The sequence below is a fragment of the Felis catus genome, chromosome C2 (assembly GCF_018350175.1).
Source record: "Felis catus isolate Fca126 chromosome C2, F.catus_Fca126_mat1.0, whole genome shotgun sequence".
Lineage (NCBI taxonomy): Eukaryota > Metazoa > Chordata > Mammalia > Carnivora > Felidae > Felis > Felis catus.
In genome coordinates this window covers 13,075,369-13,084,848 of record NC_058376.1, presented here as the reverse complement: position 1 = coordinate 13,084,848, position 9,480 = coordinate 13,075,369, and the positions used below count along the sequence as shown (strand labels likewise).

Sequence of the window (9,480 nt, the reverse complement as noted above, 5' to 3'; positions counted from 1 at the left end):
AGTTATATCAAGAACACATCCTGCCGCCTCCGAGAACACTGTTTGGGGAGGAAATGCACGGCTTGGCAACCGAGAAGAAACTGTCCAGCCTGCGCAGAATGGGCGCGCCTCGTGGCAGATTCGCGGCCTCTGCAAGAAGATGGCCAAAGACGTCTGCAAAGAGTTGGAGAGGAACACCTGCTGCCGCGTCCAGGGCATCCTCTTCCGTGAGAAGAGAGCTCGGGAAGGCGGGGTGGCACCGTGCTGACCAAGAGAAAGCTGGAGGAGCTAAGGAAATACGGTGATTGCAACAGGCACCTGCTGGCCAACATCAGGTCCCACTGCCAGCCTTTCCCAAGTGGCCCTTCTGTTCCTGCTGCTCCCTCTGCCGCCCATAGAGCCCGGAAGTGTCAGGGGGCCCCCTGGGTCGACGGGCCCCCCAGGAACGAGGAAGATCACACCGTGAGGACTCGGGGATCCAAGGTCTCCTACAGGTTTGACTCAGCTCACAGCAAAGGGGGCTTCGAGAATTAGATCATATAACGATTGCACTTTGACTTAAATAAAAGGGCCACTAGTACTGTAACCGTCACTGAAATCTGGCCTGGATGCAGACAGCTGCAGTAAAAAAGGCCATTTCTGTACGGCATGAGAATTTTTGTGTGCCATTTTGAAACGTGTATTAAAGCAGGTATTAAAAGTCTGTAGAAGTAACTTAATATTTACCTGGATAAATTTTGACTATTTTTATTTTTTTTTTAATTTTTTTTCAATGTTTATTTATTTTTGGGACAGAGAGAGACAGAGCATGAACGGGCAAGGGGCAGAGAGAGAGGGAGACACAGAATCGGAAACAGGCTCCAGGCTCTGAGCCATCAGCCCAGAGCCTGACGCGGGGCTCGAACTCACGGACCGCGAGATCGTGACCTGGCTGAAGTCGGACACTTAACCGACTGCGCCACCCAGGCGCCCCAATTTTGACTATTTTTAAAAAAACATTAAAAAAAAAAAACCCTTAACAACACCCCATGCAAACTTCATCACATTTTTAGTAGATTAGCCCGAAATTCATAGATGAGTTTAAGAAAGTTTAAATTTTGCAGCCAATTTTTAGATTTTGGGTTTTTTAAAAAACTTTTTTGTTTCAAAATATTGTTTGCTGTTTAGATGTTTCCAAATTTTATGCAGTTAAAGTTTTCCCTTGATGGCGCGCGCGCGCGCGCGCACACACACACACACAAATGATAAAGCGGTACAAGGCTCTCTTGGTGTGTAACAGAGGACAGTATAAAAATAAAGCTGCAAATTCATTACTTTAAGTTAAAGAAAGAAAACTCATGCTCACACAATTTGTACATACACAGAAGCTGCCTAACTCACAGACACACAAAAGGAGAAGTGGCTGATACATGGGACAAGATTCCAACAAGGAATTGTCATCCCGAATGGCATGGAGGACGAGCGTGCTGAAGGCTGGGTTCTCGAGCTACGTGCAGGGGTGGCGGAAGGAGACCGCCTGGGGAGACCCCTCAGCCCAGCCGCTAGCGACCGGGGAAACTGCCCCCAACCCTGGGCCTGGAGACAAGAGGGCAATAGGTGTCATCTGGGTCCAGGGAGCAGCTGTCATCATGGAGGCAAAGCTGAGGGGAACCGGAACCGGAACCGGAATCCGGCCCCACCCCTCCCCTCCTGTGCTCCCATTTCCGGCAGCCACACGCTGAACTCGGAAGTAGGGCCGGGGGGGCCCCGAGGGGCACACGCAGGCCAGAAAAGGGCCCGGTGTGAATGCGGAGGAAGACCCGCACACTTGGGTCTGTTCAGTGGACCCAGAGGTCGCACCCCGGCCTGCGGCAGGTCCAGGAGGAAAAAGGAAGCAGAAGGCAGCGATGGCAGAATCGGAGCCGGAGGGAGAGGACCAGGTGACGGCCAAGATCTCAAGGCTTGAAGCGGCGGCTGGGCAGGCTCCTACCTCGGCGGGGACCTTCTGGCTGTGGCCTGAGCCGGGCCTGACCCATGACACAGCGTCCAGGGCGGCATCTTCAGAGCCCAGCGCGCAGCCCGGCGGCCCTGGGGCCGAGGTCCCTGAAAGCGTCGAGTCCCAGACCGGGACTGAGAAGCCGCCCTCGGTCAGCCGGCGGGGCTGCCGGAGTGGGAGCTTCGCCTGTGAAGCCTCTGGCCTTTCTGCTGTGTGTGATCACTCCCACCTCGGGGCTTGTTTTGTGGCTGGACCTGCGTTCTCAGGTTAGGCACAGCCTGGCGGTTGGGTGTCCGACTCCCCGCACCACTACGTGCTAGCTGTGTGCCCTCGGCCAGGTCACCGAACCTCTCTGTGCCTCTGTTTCTTATCTGTGAAATTCGATTGCTAGTCCATAGTACCTGCCATATGCCGTTGGTGGGAAGCCATGCCACGACAGCGGTGAAGTGCTCGGGACAGTGCGCAGAGGGGACCCCGTGAGCATGCTTGCCAGCAGCAGCAATTTTCCTCTTGACCAGATGGAGCTCCCGGGTGGTGAGATGAGCCATCCACAGTGAGGTAGGCCTGTGGGGATCCAGCCTGCTGGCGGGGGTGCGGGAGGTGCAGCGGGCCTGGTGCCGGTGGGTTGAGAGGGGTGTGATGGCGGTGCGCGGGCTGGGTACTCAGGGAGCCGGGGCGGGTCGCCGCAAGAGGTAATGGCAGACACAGGGAAGCTGGTGTGGGTCCCCAGGTCACCATGATTCCCTGAGCTGTGGGACCCAGGCTTCTCCAGTTTCCCTCCCCCAGGCACTCAAGAGTGGGGCTGGCGGAGCCTGCAGTGTTGACAGCTTTTAGGGGGCGGAGCTGGGCTGGGCATCCGGTCGGTCACCTGTAGACTCAGACAGAGACCATCAGCCCAGGTGGGAATATGAGTGAAACCAGTTCTCTAATGACCTCCAAGCTGGGACACAGGTGGGGTGGACACTTGGCATTGCTGGGAAACTGGGTTCTAGTTTCTGGGCTTGAATATCCCTTTTCGTATGTCCTTCTGTGCCTGGAACTTCCCTGCTGCCCCTGGGGTAGCCTGTAACAATTATGGTTGAAGCCTGACCTTTCCCTACTGGGCTGATTTAAAAATAGTACGTTCTCTTCCTTACACTCAAATGGCCCCATTCCTGAATACTCATCAGGGCAGTGGGCATGGGAGGAAGATAAATGGATCCATACTATACTGTGAGTGGCCATCAACCCTCAAGAACATTTATATTTTTCAAAATGCTGGAATTTGGAAAGGTTGCAAGCAGTGTTTTTTCTGTTTCCAATACCTCTCATTCATCTTCTCTCCCCATCTACCTCTCTGCCCCTCTCCCACCCTCTGCTGTCTCCCTTTTAGAGAAATTTCTGCTACCCAAAGTTATGCAGCAAGAGGAAGAAAGGGAAGAAAAAGGTGTAATTAGAATTTCTTTAAAAAAAAAAAATGTACTGCCCTTTAATTTCTACCTCCTCAGAAATTACTCTTTTTGACCTTTCAGATTTGGTGGGGGGTGGGGTGGGTGGGTTATGGGAGGTTGTCTGAGCTTCCCTAAAGTTAAAAAAAATTTTTTTCTTAATGTTTATTTATTTTTGAGACAGAGAGAGACAGAGCATGAGTGGGGAGAGAGACACAAAATCTGTGTGGAGACACATAATTTGAAGCAGGCTCCAGGCTCTGAGCGGTCAGCACAGAGCCCGAAGGGGGGGCTCGAACTCAGAAACCGTGAGATCATGACCTGAGCCGAAGTCGGTCGCTCCTCCGACTGAGCCACCCACGCGCCCCTTCCCTAAACTTTTTTAGAAGAAAATTTTAATTGACATCTAACATACATACAAGACAGTTTAAAATCACGCAAACATCATAAACATACAATTCAGTGAATCATCACAAATGAACACACTAATGTAACTACAACCCTGGTGTCAGGAAAGGGAAATTTATCAGGCTTTTAGGCTTCCTCCTAATTGCTGCGACCTTTCTTTTACCCTGAAATCTAGCCTGGTAGGTTACTGTTGAAACAGATTTGTCTTATCTTGAGGCTGTCTTCTGTCCCTTACATTGTGTTTCTGCAGTGCAGCCGCCATGCATTCATCCATTGTATGAGTCTACATCGCTTTCTGTACTCATTCTCTTGTTAATGGATGCTTGGGCTGTCTTCCTTTTGAGCTGTTACCAATAATGCAGCTGCAAGCATTCTCGTTCATGTCTTTGGATAAAGACATGGGGTACCTTCTACTAGCAGGGTATCAAGAGTTCCAGTGGTTCCACATCTTTGCCCCTAAATGGTATTGTCAGTCTTCTTCACTGAAATTTTTCTGATGGGTGTGTTTGGTTTTCCTTACGGCTTTAATTTGCATTTCTCCGATGACTAATGAGACTGCACACCTTTTTATTTATTTTCACTGACTTTATTTTTGGATATAATGAAAACTCTTTGCGCTGTGGCCTCAGCAAGTCCTGATCCATAGCAGATCCATGATTTAGAGAAATGTAAGATCTAAATTCACTTCCAAAAATGTTCCAGGGATATGTATTATTTGCCATATGGGATTATCACAAACTTTTATCTATCTAGATATCTATTAAATTTTTTTAATGTTTATTTATTTTTGAGAGAGAGAGAGAGAGGGGGGCAGAGCATGAGTAGGGGAGGGGCAGAGAGAGAGAGAGAGAGACGCAGAATCGGAAGCAGGCTCCAGGCTCTGAGGTGTCAGCGCAGAGCCCGACGCGGGGCTCAAACCCACAGACCGCGAGATCATGACCTGAGCCGAAGTCGGTTGCTTAACCGACTGAGCCACCCAGGTGCCCCTCTATTTAAACTGCTCATTAGGAGATCCTCTTTTATGTGGTGTTCAAACTTCTTGACCATGATTTTCCTTTGGGTCATCTTGCTGTTGTTTCATTAGAGAATTTCTTTATATAGTCTGGTTATATGTCTTTTGTCAGGTGGGGAGAATGCAGATGTCTTACCCCTTTCTGTGGCTTGCCGTTCTACTCTTATTAATAGTGTCTTCTGATGAATACAAGTTCTCAATTTGGGTGAAATATGGTAAATCAATATTTTCCACTATAGTAATTGTTTTATGTGTCTTTAAGAAATCTTGGCTTATGCCCCTGCCATTTAGATGTTCCTCTCTTGTATTTCTAGAATTGTTCTTGTTTGGCTGTTTACATTTTGAGCTACGGTTGATCTAGAATTGATTTCTATGTACAATGTGAGGTGGCTGGCAAGAGAAATCCTTTTCCTTATAGTCAGTTGGCTCAGAACCATTTACCAAAAAGCTCCTATGTCCCTACAGCACGAATCTTTCATTGTGTAACAAAAGCAAAGGTGTTCATGTACTTGTGGTTCTGTTCCTGAATGCCCTATTCTGTTCCATTGGTCTATTTGTCTTGTCTTTTTGCCAGTAACATGCTCCCTTAATGACTGTAGCTTTATAATAAATCTTGATTTCCAGGTACATTAAGTGTTCCATCTGTGTTGTTCTTCAGGGTTGTCTTGGCCATTCTTGAACTTTTGAACTTCTATACTCATTTTAGAATCAGCTTATCAGTTTTCATGTACATACACAGATTTTGATTATGGTTACACATAATGTACACTGTGATTATATCAGTCCATTTGGGAGAGAACTGGTATCTTTACATTATTGAACCTTCTAATCCGTAAGCATAATATATGCCTTCATTTATTTAAACCTTCTTTAGTTTTTTTAATATTTTGTGTTCAATATATGTTTGTGTATAAGTCCTCCATATCTTTTGCATATTCATCCCTAGGTATTTAACATATTTGGCCCTGTTATAAGTGGGATAGCTTAAATTTTTTATTTTCTAATTATGTATTATGGGTATATAGAAATACTATTGATTTCTGGGTTTTTTATATTGATCCCATATGCAATAAAATCTAAATTCATTTCCAAAAATACTCCTATCAGTTAGCCTCTGTATTAGTTTCCTGTGGCTGCCATAGCAAATTACCACAAACTAGGAAGGTTGAAACAACACAGATTTATTGATTTATTGTCTCATGGTTCTGGAGGCCAGAAGTCCAAACTTGAGGTGTCAGCAGGGCCGTGCTCCCTCTGAAGGCTCTAGGGAGGAGTCCTTCCTCGCTTCTTTCGGCCTCTGGTAGCCCCAGGTGTTCTTTGGCTTGTGGAAGCTTAATTCCAACCTCTGCCTCCATTTCCATGTGGCCTTCTTTCTGTAAATCAAATACCGTCTTCTTTCTCTCGCCTTATACTTGGATTTAAGGCCCCCCTAAATCCAGGACGGTCTCATCTCAAGATCCTCAGCTTGTCTACATCTGCAAAGACCCTATTTCCAAATGAGGTCTCAGCCATCAGCACTGAGCCTTAGGACTTAAGCGGATCTTTCTGGGGGACACAGTTCAAGCCATTATGGCTTCCAAGCAAATACATCTCTTTCGTCCCTTCCTCACCCCGGTGAAGGTCTGCGCCTTGCTCTTTTTCACTTTGCGATGTATCGTGAAGATTGTTCCGTATTAGCCCCTCAGAAGCGCCCTTGCTATTTTGAAGGCTGCATAGCTCTCTGTCGGGGAAATACCACCACTATGGGACTCATCCTCTTCTGCTGGACATTTGAAGAGACCAGGGCTTTTAGAGCCCATCCCCTGTCCTCCTAGCAAGTGGCCCTCCCGGGGCAGGTGGTTTCAGTCCATGGCCTCAGGCTCCTCTGTAAGATGGGCAGTTGGAGCGGTGGTCACAGCCTGCCTTCCAGCTGCCACGCATCAGGGTCTATGACTCCCTAGTCCCTCCCGCCGTGTGCTCTCAAGTGGAGGTCCCGGGTGGGGGGGTGGGGGGGGAGAAGAGGGTGGTCTTACATCTCCTGCTTCCTGCCCCGGCACAGAGTGATGGTGGTTTGCACGTGTGGGAGGGAAGTGTGGGAGGAGAAGGATCCTGACTCAGGCGGAGGAAACTTTCCGAATGAAATCCAGATGGCCGAACATTCATGCCCCATCCACCACGTCAAAACCAGGGGCTCGAACTGTTGGGTGGAGGGAGGCTGCCAGCGCCAGACGGCCTCTGCTGGTGGCACTGCCTCGTCTCCCGAGCACCCGCAGGACTGTCTCAGCCTCCAGAAGTGCAGGCCATTTTTCAACGGCTTGCCTTTGTTTCATCATCCTTTTGACGACCTCTGCGACTTATGAAGGTCTGGGTCTCTAAAACAAAAAACAGGTGCTTGACGTCTCACGCCCGTGAATGCTTTTCTAGAACTCCCTCCGAGCCAATCGTCTCAGACAGCACCCGGCTGCTGCGAGCAGTGGGGCGCTGGTGGCTCCGAGGGGCTCAGAAGCCCTGCTGCAAAAATCATGTGTCATAATATTATTCTTCAGCAGAGATTAATTATAGTAATTTTTCTCAGCTCACAGCAGCTATAGAATTCTCTGTGACACGCAAGGATCCAGGTTGCTGGGGTCCCGGTGCATCTTGTGTTTACTACCTTCCCACTTACCGTGGATTACCCGGCCTCTGGTGAGAGGCTGCTGTCCTCATTCCTTTAGGTCACCTTGGTCTGGGTTTTGCAGAGGCCTGTCGCCACGCCATAAGCCCGGCTGCCCTTGCCCATGGCAGAGCTAGTGAATCCCAGAGCTTTAATAGGGGATCTGCAGGCATAGGATGTGGCAACCTATGTCCAAAATGTCTTCTTCAACTTGTCCAACTCACCTGGACACTATTCCTGTTTCTTTGCAAGAGCAAAGGTTTCAGGTGCCAGAAAGGCTTGGGGGTCTTCATGGCAGAGTGGAGGTGGAGGGCTTAGGGTTAGGTGAGGCTGATCTTCTGGCTCTGCTGTACAAGTTCTTGATCTTGGGCTCTACCTTCACTGAGCCTCAGTTTACCCATTGATGTGCTCAACCAGGTGCCGGGGTGACAGAGGATCAGGCCCAATCCAAGCTCTCAAGGAGCTTATAATTCAAGATGGGAGACAAACATGAAAACAAGGGTTTAAAGGTACCTTAGGGGCTTTGGCCAAAGTCAGTAGGGGTGATCGTGGGGACACAGGGGAGGAAGAGCTGTCATGTCACCATGGGGGAGAGATGCACAAGACAGGCTGCACTGAGTACTACAAGGTGAGTGGGTGTTTGCCCAGAAGGCAGAAGAGAAGGGGCTTCCTGGTGGGAACAGAGATGGGAAACACTTGCCAAACTTGGGACACCAAAAGTGGCTTAGCGTGGCAACAGCATGGCAAACACAACGTACTACGGGGAAGAGGGAGGGCTGAGTCAGGGAGGACCCTGTGTGCTCTTCCAGGGAAATTGTGCTTTCCTCCCAGATCACTAGATCTCAACCAGGGGCAATTTTGCAATATCGGAACACAGTTTGGATTGTCACCCCAGGGAGACAGGGATGCTTCTGGTATTTAATAGGCAGGGGCCAGGGATGCTGCTGAACGTCCTGAATGTACAGGATAGCACCCCCCCCCACACACACACCAGAGAATTATCCAGCCTCAAATGTCAATAGTCCAAGGTTGAGAAATCCTACTCCCATGGTAGATGGAGCTGTTGGAGGGTTTTTTTTATTTTTTTTTATTTTTATTTTTTGGGAGAGAGAGAGACAGAGAGAGACAGAGCATGAACGGGGGAGGGACAGACAGAGAGGGAGACACAGAATCGGAAACAGGCTCCAGGCTCTGAGCCATCAGCCCAGAGCCCGACGCGGGGCTCGAACTCGCGGACCGCGAGATCGTGACCTGGCTGAAGTCGGTCGCTTAACCGACTGCGCCACCCTTAAGCTGGAGAGTGGTGCCCACAGCTTCTTTCTTAGGAAGATCACTGTACAAGCCCCATAGCGGGCAGATCTAAGTGGGGGAATATGAGGAAGGAAGATTGTTTCGGGCAAGAGATGTGATGTCCTAAAGCCAGGAATTGACAAACCATGGCCCACGGTCCACATGTGGCTTGCTGTTTTGGTAAGGCCCAAAAGCTAAGCATCGATTTTACATCTTTAAATGGTTGGAAAAAAATATATAACATGACATGTAAAAATTATATAAAATTCAAATTTCAGAGGCCATGAATAGTGCATGGAAACAGAGCCACATTTATTTATTTGTTTGTTTGTTTGTTTATTTATTTATTTATTTATTTATGTATTATGTAGACTTTGCACTACAATGACGGAGTTGACTGGTCATGACAGAGACCACATGGCCCACAAAGCCTCAAATGTTTGCTGTTTGGTCTTTTATAAAAAAAAGTTTGTCGACTCCTGACTTGAACAAGACTATAAGGTGCAGGTGGTAGAAAGATATGGGCCCAGGAGTAACGGGGAAGTTTGCAGTTAATGGAGTTAGCTACCAGTTGAGTATATGGGATGAGGAGAAGAGACCATTTTCTAGCTTAGGAGCTTTGGTAAGAGAGGAAAAGGATCCAAAAACAGACAGTGAAGTAACTGTGAGACATCATGGTTGAACACACAGGACTGGGGCTTAAGAAAAATGTAGGGCTGGCAATGAATCGTCTCAAATCTTCAGCCTGTGGAGCACT

At 48.5% G+C, this 9,480-nt stretch overlaps 1 long non-coding RNA gene across 3 annotated transcripts in view; it reads left to right on the top strand.

The window, feature by feature from the left end:
* The first annotated feature begins 946 nt into the window (after nucleotides 1-946).
* LOC109503345 overlaps nucleotides 947-9,480 on the top strand; it is a 78,471-nt gene continuing 69,937 nt past the window's right edge. Inside the window, exon 1 of one of the 3 annotated variants that reach the window (XR_006584843.1) lies at nucleotides 947-2,512. This is a non-coding gene — a long non-coding RNA (uncharacterized LOC109503345). The remainder of the gene's footprint in view (nucleotides 2,513-9,480) is intronic. The other 2 variants (XR_006584842.1, XR_002735805.2) reach the window with 2 other exon arrangements.